This window comes from Euprymna scolopes, chromosome 25, assembly GCF_053919585.1.
Source record: "Euprymna scolopes isolate OS-2025 chromosome 25, ASM5391958v1, whole genome shotgun sequence".
NCBI lineage: Eukaryota > Metazoa > Mollusca > Cephalopoda > Sepiida > Sepiolidae > Euprymna > Euprymna scolopes.
Window position 1 is genome coordinate 84577264 of NC_136506.1, and position 13230 is coordinate 84590493.

The 13230-nt window shown below is 37.8% G+C and overlaps 1 long non-coding RNA gene across 1 annotated transcript in view; it reads left to right on the forward strand.

Moving 5' to 3' along the window:
- The window catches only part of LOC145247263 (uncharacterized), a 42757-nt gene extending 32012 nt beyond the window's left edge, over positions 1–10745 (forward strand). Inside the window, exon 2 of the long non-coding RNA XR_013863228.1 lies at positions 9108–10745. This is a non-coding gene — a long non-coding RNA (uncharacterized LOC145247263). The remainder of the gene's footprint in view (positions 1–9107) is intronic.
- The last annotated feature ends 2485 nt before the right edge of the window (positions 10746–13230 follow it).

Below are 13230 nucleotides of genomic sequence, written 5' to 3' on the forward strand. Positions count from 1 at the left end.
GATTGTGAAAGCGGGTGTAAGGAACGGAATTCCATTTATTCAAGTACACATGTCATTGCTTTGTTCTCTTTGGACTTCCTATTTATTTGCCTCCCCACGAGGGCAGATTTAGAGACAAGGATTTCTCCTCCACTGACTGAGAACAAAAGCTAGTGCAGTGCAGCATCAGAACAGATACTACACTGTGATCTCGGTCCGAAGGGAAACAATAAATATGAGAATGCAGTTTGATATTAGGCGGAGGATGCTAAAAGAGGAAAAGAGAGAAACACAGAAGAAACGGCTTGAGAGAGAGAGAGAGAGAGAGAGAGAGAGAGAGAGAGAGAGAGAGAGAGGGAGAGGGAGAGAGAGAGAAATTTTAATATAAAAATATACATAATTTCTCTGTTATTTAAATTCATGGTGCCCGGAAAACTCGTCTCCGGAAAACTCGTCCCGGAAAACTCGTCCCCGGAAAACTCGTCCATTTTGCTAGGTAGGAAAACTGATTATTATTGAATTATTATTGCTCATTATTGAGTAAATATCGATTGAAAACACATTTTCCGGGTACGAGTTTTCCGGGTAGGAGTCTCCCAAGGACGAGTTTTCTAAAATTCAAATTCATATAACCCCGAGCAACGCCGGGCACCCCCTGCTTGTCTTTTATTTATTTATTTTTTTATAAAATATAGATGTTGTTCATAAATATTAATAATGATTAAAAAAATATATAAACTCACTCAGATTAAATTTGCTATTCAAATATATTTTTAATTGCATTCCTATGAAACTAAACAGAAGCGGGACAGAGTTAGACACCAGGATCGTTTTTTAATGTGGAGAAAAGGAACAAAAATAAAAATTGTCTCAGTCGTGAAGGATTTCTCCTCCACTGACAGAACAAGAAATTGAAGTCTAGCATCTGAAGAACAGATACTACACTTTGATCTTGGTCCGCCATGCTAGTTTAAACAAGAAATAAAGGTTAATTAATTTGTTTTTTTTAACAATTTGGTGTTTTCATAAATTTCTTAGCCTGCAAATATTACTAAAATATTTATCATTCAAAATAAACTCAATTTAAAAAATATATATGGTTTTAAGTAAAACAACAACAGCACTTCCTTAATTGTCATGTCGGAAATAATAATAAATCCAAAGTTTACAAAAATTGATCGATAAAATATAAAATTTTTACGGAAAATTAGGAAATTGCATTTCCTCCAGATGTGAACACCTTAAAGATTGCGAATACAGGAGGCATATTTATCTCCATTTTCGCCACTTTAATGGCTGCCCTTACTATTTTAGACCATAGCGATAGACTTAAATTTTTTTTTTTTTTACTAAAAACACAATAGCAGCTGTTTTACTCGATGGATTTTCGTAATTTTTGGATATATTACTATTTTCGATATGACAGTTAAGTAAATACTGTTGTTTTCGCTTAAAACGACATATTAAAAATAACGAACTGTCGACTCTGTCTAGACAAGCACTATAAAAGGTAAGGTAATTCCGATTTTGGGACCCGAAACCCTGTTTTTGACGTGATCAGCTAGAATACAATTCATAAAATATATAAAACACCATTTTGGAATGAAAAAAAAAAATGTTTCGGATTCGCAGAAGATCCGCAACAATGGATGATAACTTCTTCACGTAAACCTTCTCTATATAAAAAGTGTTGTGGCTCTTGAAGCTAGACACAGATGGATCATCTGGATGTCCCAAATTCGAACCCAGTTGCTTCTATATCTTAGATCATCTACGTTGCGTCTATATTATACATCATCAACGTTCTGATCCCCATCTGGCATCAACTGAAATGAATGGCTCTCGTCTTGGGGATACCTCAAGTTTTGACAAGCTTCTGCGCTTGACCTTTACTCCTGATCCTAAATAGAACACGTACATCAAATCTGTTGCCAAGGCCACTGGAAAAATGGTGGGATCCTTCTATCGATCCAGTAGATATCTCACTGCTGATGCAATTCTCTATCTATATAAGAGCCAGGTACGTCCAAGGATGGAATACTGTTGCCACACCTGGACAGGAGCTGCTAAAAAAGGCTTGTACTGCCTTGATAGAGTTCAAAATAGACTTCGTAGCCTCGTAGGAGATGTCCTTTTCTCTTCACTGCAACCTCTTTCTCACAGAAGAAATGTTGCGAGTTTGTCTCTGCTTTATCGTTTTGTTCATGGCAAGTGCTCGACTGAGCTTCAATCTATGTTCCCCCCTCGCCAAACTTTCAAAAGAAACACTCGTCTAGCAGAAAACACTATCAATAATTCTCACACTCTGTGCCTTAACCTAAACGTAGATTCCATGAACAAAACTTCTTTCTTAGTAGTGCACGCCTGTGGAATTGTCTTCCGTTTTCTTGCTTTCCAGTTGACTACAATATGGTTGTCTTCAAGTCCAACGTAAACAAGTTCTTGATGAGCCGAAATGAGTATCGAAAATCGAAAAATCCAATCTTAAAAATAGTCTTTCTTCTTTTTTTTTATCTATAAAAGAAGAAACACCATGCTTAAGATCGTTAAGCCCAAATATCAGCTGACGTGATATTGTAAACAAACACAGACGGAATTTGATAAATGACATTATCATTATTATTAAAAAAAAAAAATGTACGAATTAGTCAACCGGGCAAATTATTCCTCGTAATATATAATAATCAATAGAGGATTGATTCTATAATAATTCATACACAATCTATATAAATTAAAATATCATGCTTAAGTATGACCGGACAATGCCGGGCGGCCAGCTAGTATATATATATATAATACTCAAATGACCTTGTAACGAGTGATGTAACCCACTTTCCGGTTTACGACATCCGGTTGCACATGCGCACATAAGCATTAACCTATAACAACGTTAACAAGTAAAGACAAAACGCTTCTTTTGCAGATTTTATTGACCTGCGCACTGAAATATTAAGATTATTATTTCGAAATTATTATGGGAAGGATCTTTAGGATATGTGTAGTGATGACGTAATAAAGATTTTGAGATGTAGTTACGTGGGAGATCATTTCGATACGCAAATCGTTAACAGACAGATGGGGTTTCATGACTGGCCGCCCATGTAAGTCAGAAAGGGGCTGCTTAAAAAGATATAATCTTATACAAAGCGTGCCAACTCTGGAAATGAACCTAGTAAGGAATCAATGTTTATATCAAAATATAATTCCCGTCTGAGCGTTTTTACTGTCGGAGAGAAGCACCTTTAATTTCAGGGCGGATGGAAGGGTCGCATAGAAGGAAGATTTGAGGTATGTTTTTGCTGGTGTTCCAACCGCCAACGATTTCTATCAACTGTTAATTTATTGTATTTATTTGCTTCCCCACCAAAGCAAATTAGGCACAAGGCCGTTTTTAATGTGGGGTAAAAACCAGCTCCCCTAAAAGTAGGCAAAAAGGGGGCACTCTGGTTACCAAAAATAATAATTGTCCCAGTATAGAGGGTTTCCCCTCCATTGACTGGTACAAATTATCTTAAGTGCAGCATCTGCAGAACAGATGGTATTTATTTGCTCCCCCACCGAGCAAATTAGGCACAAGGCCGATTTTTAATGTGAGGAGTGAAGGGAGGAGGAAGGGAAAAAGGGGACCAGCTCCCGAGAGGTGGGAAATGGGAGCTGGTTAAAGGTCAGGTATGTGGGGTTGCCCCCACACCCGGTCCCTGCTTGCAGCATCTGCAGAACAGATGGTATTTATTTGCTCCCTCACCGAGCAAATTAGGCACAAGGCAATTTTTAATGTGAGGAGTGAAGGGAGGGGGAAGGGAAAAGGGGACCAGCTCCCGAGAGGTGGGAAATGGGAGCTGGTTAAAGGTCAGGTATGTGGGGTTGCCCCCACATCTGGTCTTTGCTAGTCATAGCTAGTCATAGCTTGCAGTATCTGCCGGAACAGATGGTATTTATTTGCTCCCCCACCGAGCAAATTAGGCACAAGGCCGATTTTTAATGTGAGGAATGAAGGGAGGGGGAAGGGAAAGGGGGGACCAGCTCCCGAGAGGTGGGAAATGGGAGCTGGTTAAAGGTCAGGCATGCGGGGTTGCCCCCACATCTGGTCTTTGCTAGTCATAGCTAGTCATAGCTTGCAGTATCTGCCGGAACAGATGGTATTTATTTGCTCCCCCACCGAGCAAATTAGGCACAAGGCCGATTTTTAATGTGAGGAGTGAAGGGAGGGGGAAGGGAAAAAGGGGACCAGCTCCCGAGAGGTGGGAAATGGGAGCTGGTTAAAGGTCAGGCATGTGGGGTTGCCCCCACATCTGGTCCCTGCTAGTCATAGCTAGTCATAGCTTGCAGCATCTGCCGGAACAGATGGTATTTATTTGCTCCCCCACCGAGCAAATTAGGCACAAGGCCGATTTTTAATGTGAGGAGTGAAGGGAGGGGGAAGGGAAAAAGGGGACCAGCTCCCGAGAGGTGGGAAATGGGAGCTGGTTAATGGTCAGGCATGTGGGGTTGCCCCCACATCTGGTCTTTGCTAGTCATAGCTAGTCATAGCTAGTCATAGCCTGCAGCATCTGCCGGAACAGATGGTATTTATTTGCTCCCCCACCAAGCAAATTAGGCACAAGGCCGATTTTTAATGTGAGGAGTGAAGGGAGGGGGAAGGGAAAAAGGGGACCAGCTCCCGAGAGGTGGGAAATGGGAGCCGGTCAAAGGTAAGGCATGTGGGGCCGCCCCCACATCTGGTCTTTGCTAGTCATAGCTAGCAGTATCTGCCGGAACAGATGCTACACTTTGATGGTGTTTATTTGCTCCCCCACCGAGCAAATTAGGCACAAGGCCGATTTTTAATGTGAGGAGTGAAGGGAGGGGGAAGGGAAAAAGGGGACCAGCTCCCGAGAGGTGGGAAATGGGAGCTGGTTAATGGTCAGGCATGTGGGGTTGCCCCCACATCTGGTCTTTGCTAGTCATAGCTTGCAGTATCTGCCGGAACAGATGGTATTTATTTGCTCCCCCACTGAGCAAATTAGGCACAAGGCCGTTTTTAATGTGAGGTAAAAACCAGCTCCCCTAAAAGGGGTCACTCTGGTTACCAAAAATAATAATTGTCCCAGTATAGAGGGTTTCCCCTCCATTGACTGGTACAAATTATCTCAAGTGCAGTATCTGCCGGAACAGATGGTATTTATTTGCTCCCCCACCGAGCAAATTAGGCACAAGGCCGATTTTTAATGTGAGGAGTGAAGGGAGGGGGAAGGGAAAAAGGGGACCAGCTCCCGAGAGGTGGGAAATGGGAGTTGGTTAATGGTCAGGCATGTGGGGTTTTTATTTAAATGCTGCCCACATCAGCATTATGTGGCACAAGGCCGGAAAGTGGGAACCCCGCAGGCTCCCCTAAAGGAGGGGCACTCCTGCAATTTTAAAAATTGCCTGAGTAACCCCGTCGGCATTCCCCGGTCGGGGCGCCTCAGGCAGCAAGCAATAAACTTGCCCCACCGGAAAGCCCGGTGGCAAGGCCTGGGAGGGTGGACCTCCTAGGTATTACCCAGGCGGTGTACCTCAGTCCAACAGGTGCTGGGCCGATTCCCGGCCCTTCACCTGTTGGGCTGAGTGTCAAGTGACGAATCCTTGACTTGACTGGTCAGATATGTTGGGTTGCCCCCACATCTGGTCTTTGCTAGTCATAGCTAGTCATAGCTTGCAGCATCTGCCGGAACAGATGGTATTTATTTGCTCCCCCACCGAGCAAATTAGGCACAAGGCCGATTTTTAATGTGAGGAGTGAAGGGAGGGGGAAGGGGAAAAGGGGACCAGCTCCCGAGAGGTGGGAAATGGGAGCTGGTTAAAGGTCAGACATGTGGGGTTGCCCCCACATCTGGTCTTTGCTAGTCATAGCTAGTCCTAGCTAGTCATAGCTTGCAGTATCTGCCGGAACAGATGGTATTTATTTGCTCCCCCACTGAGCAAATTAGGCACAAGGCCGTTTTTAATGTGAGGTAAAAACCAGCTCCCCTAAAAGGGGTCACTCTGGTTACCAAAAATAATAATTGTCCCAGTATAGAGGGTTTCCCCTCCATTGACTGGTACAAATTATCTTAAGTGCAGCATCTGCCGGAACAGATACTACACTGTGATCCCGGCCCGAAGGGCAAGCAACAGAAAAAAACTGTTAATTTATGTATACCACACATCGACACCCAATAGAGAACAAACTAGACGAATCTCACATCAGAACGTCAACACTCATGAGTTAAAAGAGACTTATCATCCTAGTACACATCTGTTTATATACACCTACTATTATACTACAGAGTTTTAAAAACGCACAATGTTTTCTTTTTAAAAACGAAATTTTGAATCGGCAAAACTTTTGCACCGACCTAATAAAAGAGGGCATAATTCGAATTTTGGAACTCGAGAAGCTGTTTTGAAGCCGGGCATCCAAGACAAAATTTACAAAATCTATAAAAAGGTCACGCCCCAAATTTGAAGCCAAGAATAAAATAAAAAAAATGTTGAGGTGCGCTGAATCCGTTGTAAACTTGATAAATTATTGATAACATGTAAAATGGCGCTTATAAAGCAGCGACGAGCAAATCTTACTTCTACTTTTGTCTGACTGGGTTTTGTCAGCTGAGGACCATGGATACAGATGATAAGGTTCACCGAAGCTAAGGAACACAGTAGTTGTAGGTTGACATGAAACAAATGTCGGGAAGAATATTGCTTGAAAACCATGTTTATATTCCTCGCCGAACCCCCAAGCCCCTAACAAGACCCAGCCATAATGACCCAAACTATGGATCATTCAGAACGGAGAAGAGTGGGAACTTTAATGGGAAGGGGAAAGGCATCCGCCGGCTAAACGCAGTATATTTTTTAACGCTTGATTAGTTCGACAGGAAATTGTGTTCGTTGGTGCAAACACGAGAAGATGGCGCGGTTCTTCTTCGGATTGGGAAATGGGTGTGTGGTTAAAGAAATTAGGATCATCTGAGATGGGGGAAGGAGTGGGTAGTTAGGTATATAAAAAAAGAGCGTTTGACTAGAGGGAGTATCAAGAATACGAGAATTAAAACGATATTTTTTTTTAATGGAAATCGCCTCAGACAAGGTAGAGAGCCATTTAATATAAGGCGCTAACAATAAAGAAAGGTGATTATTACACAGAAAGGAGATGCACATTGACCTTAGTTCTGAAAAGACCAAGGTAGGAGGAAAACAGTGAGCAGGAAGAGAATTCCACAAGCTGTATTAGAATAAGGTATCGAAACCGTGGATTAATGAAGACCACTAGAACAATGAGTCAAACAAGCTGGGACAAAGGAAGCAGGGAATAGATAAGGCAATTTTGAGGAACACATGCCACGATATTATTTATAGAAAAGACTGAGACTAGTAATATGACGTCTGGAAGAGACAGAGAAGAAAGAAATGATGATGATGAGGAGGAGGAGGAGAAGGAGTCTCGCTATTGTGCTGACTCGTTTCTCGCCATCGACATTTTTTGACACTTCAGAACGAAATTCTGTAGTCGTAAACGGAGTTTTCAGATAAAAACAAAAAATGGTTTCTACTGTTTTTTCTTTTTTTTTGTTTTGGTAACTTTTAATAAATTATAATGTTAGCTTCCAAATTATGCAGTCGAAATTACATGAATATTACTGAATTATTAAAAGAAGCTTTAATCGGGTTAGCAGGTGAAAACTGCGGCCATCTTGTTTTTATAAAATAAATGGAAACAGAAAATTACTTCCTTTTTGAACTCTCCTGCGTCTTACATAAGCAAATACAATTGTTTTCTTCAAATTCCATTTTCTTTAATAAATAATTTTCTACCTTATCGATTTTCGTAATTTTTGGATATAGTCATCTTAAAAATACGATGAATATATAGATACAATTGTTTTCATGTGAAATTCAGTATTACAAATTTCTGAAATTTCGTTCTGATAGTGTACAAGCGCCCATTTTTTTTTCAAGGAGAAAAATGGCAACCATTTTTAAGTGACCATGTTTTTAGTTTCTTTGTAGGCTGCAGAACCCCTTAACCAACATCGGCTGACAAATCAATAAAACGCGAATATAAGAACTAGTACTGTGTAGGGGTCCAATTTGTCATATGATGTTGAATTCAATTAACAATGTCGATATCATTTTATCGACTGATCTCAATCAGAACGTCAGGATTTCTCGGCTCCCGATACTGCACACGAGACACGGGTGGAAGCCATTTGTGGGAACTAGTCCCGGGAGATCGCTTGGATGCTAAAATACAGTACAAACGTTTTTATTAAAAATAGTCCAGTAAAAATGTTTCTGAATCTCAACAAATTGCTAACAAAGGATTTTAACTTGCATATTGGGCATGGAAAACCTCTTTTTTAGATAAAAAAAAAAGTTTACCACAAATAACCTTGCCGAAATGGGGGAGGGTCGCCATCTTTAAAGATTGCCGCACATTTTATCCCCCCCACCGAACTCAATTACTGTAAATTCATCTTCAAAAATTAACAAATGTAGCAATATGAAATTGGATAAAACCAACAGTTTTCATAAAGTTAAATATAATTATAATTTCGGTACTTGTACAGTTTAATCAAGACATAAAAAAATGAAAATATCAAAAAAGGTTATATTGTACGCATACGTTTTGAACTGATGATTTCCGAAAAAAAAAATTTCACTTAATTTGATCGAGTAGTTTTTTTTTTGTTTTTTTTTACAGCGGAAAAGACTCGTTTTTATGACAGCACGTTGACGGCAGTATTCTTGGATTTAAAAAAAAAAAAATTTGTTTGAATTTTAGAAACACCACGGGGAGATAACTCTAGTTAAAGCGCCGACACTCTCTCCCCATCTTTAATACTAGCTTTTCTTCTTAAAAATCGAACCTTTTGCTCGGTATCATAACAAATTGTTTTTTCGCTGTAAAAAAACCCCAAAAAAAACTGCTTGATGAAATTAAGTGAAAGTTTTTTTTCGGAGAACTTCATTCCATAACGGATACGTACAATTTAAACTTTTTCGATATTTTCATTTTTTAATGTCTTGATTAAACTGTACAAGTACCATAATTTCTTATGCTTTATTTTTGTCTCTTTTCATGTATTACTGCAGGAGCTTAATATTTTGTGATATTCTAATTTCAGGTTGGTCAAAGTGAAGTACCGATAATTATGGATGCTGACGAGGGTGCTATTTGCAACAATAAACTGTCCAGTAATGAAGAAGCATTCATCGTCAGCCAAAAGGGAATCGATTCCATTAACAGAGCTTCCGAACATCGTGGAGAGAAGATCATAATTCAGATTGGTCAACAAGAAATGCAGACAGCGTTGGATCAACCCCAAATACATAGAAATTGACCGTAAAAGCAGGTCCACCTATGATGAAATGCCATCCCGCACAATTCGTGCTTTGTGTGTGTTTAACTTTAAGGAACATTGGTATTTTTGTGGTACTGGAGCAAAATTTGATAGAAACAAAAAAATAGGTGTTGATGTTTCTCATGTAGCAACTATTGAGTTTAAGGACCGAGTGTTAAAAGTTGGCGAGAAAGTCCGAAAAAATGATGGCTGGGCATCCACTGTTAAAGGTAGAATAAGTTATGTAGCTGACCTTGTTTCACAAGAACCATATTATTGCAAAACATGTTTTGCAAACTTTGATTCCAATAAAAACATTTCGAAGACATTCTCTTCTGCCGATTCTTCTAAGTAACAAAACCTTGATATACCAGAGGATTCGGAGAGAAAGCAAGCATTTCTGGAAGTTGCTAATTGTTTGCAGCAAAATAACGAAGATCACAATCTCCAGACGTCAATCCTATTGAATGCGTATGGCATTACATCAAGCAACAGCTACTGTTACATGATAAGGGCTGTCCCCTTTTCATGTAAGTATAAAAAAAAGAGAAATTTAGTTAAAATGAAAATGAAATAGAATAGATGAAATTCGAACCTCGTAATTTAGGTTTAGAAATAGATTACGATAGAGAATTAGCAAATAGAATGCAAAAAACAAACCATTGTTTAGCTTAGAGATAAAATAGTTTTAAGAAAATAATGTGCATTTTCAATTCTGTTATGAAAATTCAATTGAAAGAATGCAACTACAAGATAATTTAATAAACATGTTTTTAACATATTGGAAATATAGGTTACTGGGAATATAGGTTAAAATTCCTTTTGTAAACAAAGGAAAATGTTTTGGACACGCATTTGCAGAACACGTGAAAGAAGACACATGTTTTAACATGTGTATGACGTCATAGAAAATGGGAAGTTCTCGATATAGTTAGAAACTTTAGAGTTAAGCAAGGAGAAACTGGAAGAGAGTTTGAGTACGACAGACGATAGTCTGGAGTTGGGATTCGAACGTCTAGAAGCGAGACGGTCACTTTTGAAACTTAGAATGTGAAGCTTTGAATTCTTGACTCAGAAATCCACGACCGGTCGGGAGAAGAAATAAACCCATCATGTGTTTTTATAAACGTCGTCTTTGTGTTGTAATTCTACCAAAAGGTAAAGTGAAAATTGTTATTATATGTCTTGTATATCATGTGTTTTAAAATGTCTTCACTTACACAATGTCTTTACATATCTACAATGTGAACTCTACATCTCATATCTACACTTCTAAGTATGAACATTTTATATATATGAAAAACTTCATAACACGAACAATCTCTCTTACAACATCTCTCTCTCTCTCTCTCTCTCTCAAAGACACAACAACAAACTCTTAATAAGACTCTCAACAACATCACCTTTAATAAGACTCAACAACGAACAATAATAATAACAAACAACAATAATAATAATAATAATGAAAATATAACAAACACGATTTGGTGCCCGTTGACCAATTTGCATCAACGATGAAAAACCGAACCTGGGGTAAATACAACACTACGCAATGATAAAATTTTAAATCTGGAAGAACTTTGCACAATAATTAAAGAGAACCGAGATGCCCTCTCACCGGAATATTGCCACAACAAATTTAAATAATACCCAAAAGATTGCAGGCTGCCAAATTGCATAAGGGCTATGCTACTAAATATTAAATAGTTCATTGTGTTCCTGTTGTATTTGTGTGTCGTTATTGTTCTGAAGTTACATTTAAATAACAATTATCCATTGTGCGGAGTTTCTATTTGCCTACTCGATTTGAAGTTTATTTTTTTAAAATTGCCGTGAACACTAGAATATTTCATTAAAAGTAAAATATGCACAGGAAAAATTATAGAAGAATAAAAGGCGAATCAAATGAGGTATAGGTTGTTTAAACAGTTACATTGAGTTTAGCTAAAATTTGCAGTTTTTGAAAAAATGAAAAATGCGGACTTTCTCTCTCTCTCTCTCTATATATATATATGTATAATTATTTTTTTTACTATAATAATTAAATACCTACAGACACTAGTGTTTCATCCTTTCGGGATTCTTCAGTGCAGGGTGTCACGATTACTACCAGTCGAACGATTCGCACCCCGCGACACGAGACATCTCTGGCTCGATTAGCGGAGGCCGTATCCACTCGGCTACCAGTAACCATGTGAAATAGCGTTGAATTTTAAACATTTTAATTTAAATGTTCATTACGTCAGACAGACAGTGATCAAATCGTTATACGATGATCTACGCATAAGAGCTAAATTGACCGACTTTTAATTCAACTGAAAGTGCTCAACGATAAGAAACGAATTTCTTAAAGGGGCTGTCATAATTATTTTTTTACTATAATAATTAAATACCTACAGACACTAGTGTTTCATCCTTTCGGGATTCTTCAGTGCAGGGTAACCCCCCCCCAAAAAAAAAGCTAAATGAAGGCCATCTAGAACATACGCTGTAGAACGGAGACAAAAAAAGGCCAAAGTGTTTTGATGTGATGTTTTGAATATAATAAACTAGTTATGACCAATGTTTCATTTCATTCGGACAAAACACTAAGAAACGGGGCCTAATTAGAGTTGGGGCCCGTTTTTTGGGTCACTCTGTGTGCATATATATATATATATATATATATATATATATATATATATATATATATATATATATATATATATTTGTAGTCGTCGACACACATTCCTGTTTCGTTGTATCACAACTCATTAGTGCCGCTAGACTAGCATCTCTCCCGCCAAGAATTGAACCTAGAACCGTCGTGGTGACAGTCGGCAGTTCTCCCTATAAGTAAATAAATAAACAAGTAAATAAATAAATAAGTAAATATATATATATATATATATATATATATATATATATATATATATATATATATATAGTAATTTATAAAATATATATGGCGATTAAGCTACACTGAATATTCGGCGTTTCATCCACTCTAGGATTCATCAGGCTTATGCGCGAATTCTGTGGTTGTTTATCGTTTTTATATGGTCCTCTTCTATTGAGGATTTAGTTAGCCAATCAGCTTTCTAGTATCCACCGCGCCCCTTCCTATCAGCCAATGGGCATGCATTTTATCGGACAAAGGATCTGTTTTAAAACTAGGTTAGTGATTTTTTCTTTTTTTTTGTTAGTTTATATATAAATATATATTTGTGTGTACATGCATATATGCACATATATATACATATATATATACATACATATATGTGTGATCGTTTATGTATATTCATGTTCATTTAATTTATTTATTTGTTTATTTTCTATTGTTTTTGTTAGTGTTAAAACTATTTTGTATCGCTATCCTAGAGTAAATTTTATTTTGTGAACACAGTTATTTGCTATTTCTCTTCTACAGTTTAATAGATGTTGGGGTTCTTTAAAGTACAGGATAGTAAATTTTTCATGAAGACATAATCTACATGGGTCGTCTAGATGCCTACACGTGGTAGCTTGTCTTAGACAGAATTCGCGCATAAGCCTGAGGAATCCTAGAGTGGATGAAACGCCGAATATTCAGTGTAGCTTAATCGCCATATATATTTTATAAATTACTAACTAGCTCTACCTATGTATTGAGCACTTTTGAAATAAATACTTAAAGTTTACGCATAAATCTAAACTTTCGTATACTAATTTTTTGTGAGTAAATGAAGTAGTTATATATATATATATATATATATATATATATATATATATATATATATATATATATGTGTATGTATGTATAAATGATAATGCGGGATTTGAAAAGATAAACATTTGATTTATTCTTTAATTTAAGTAGAGTCATTAATGCAATACGAAACGTATTAATATAATGTGGTCATATTAACATATAATATTTTTTTAATTT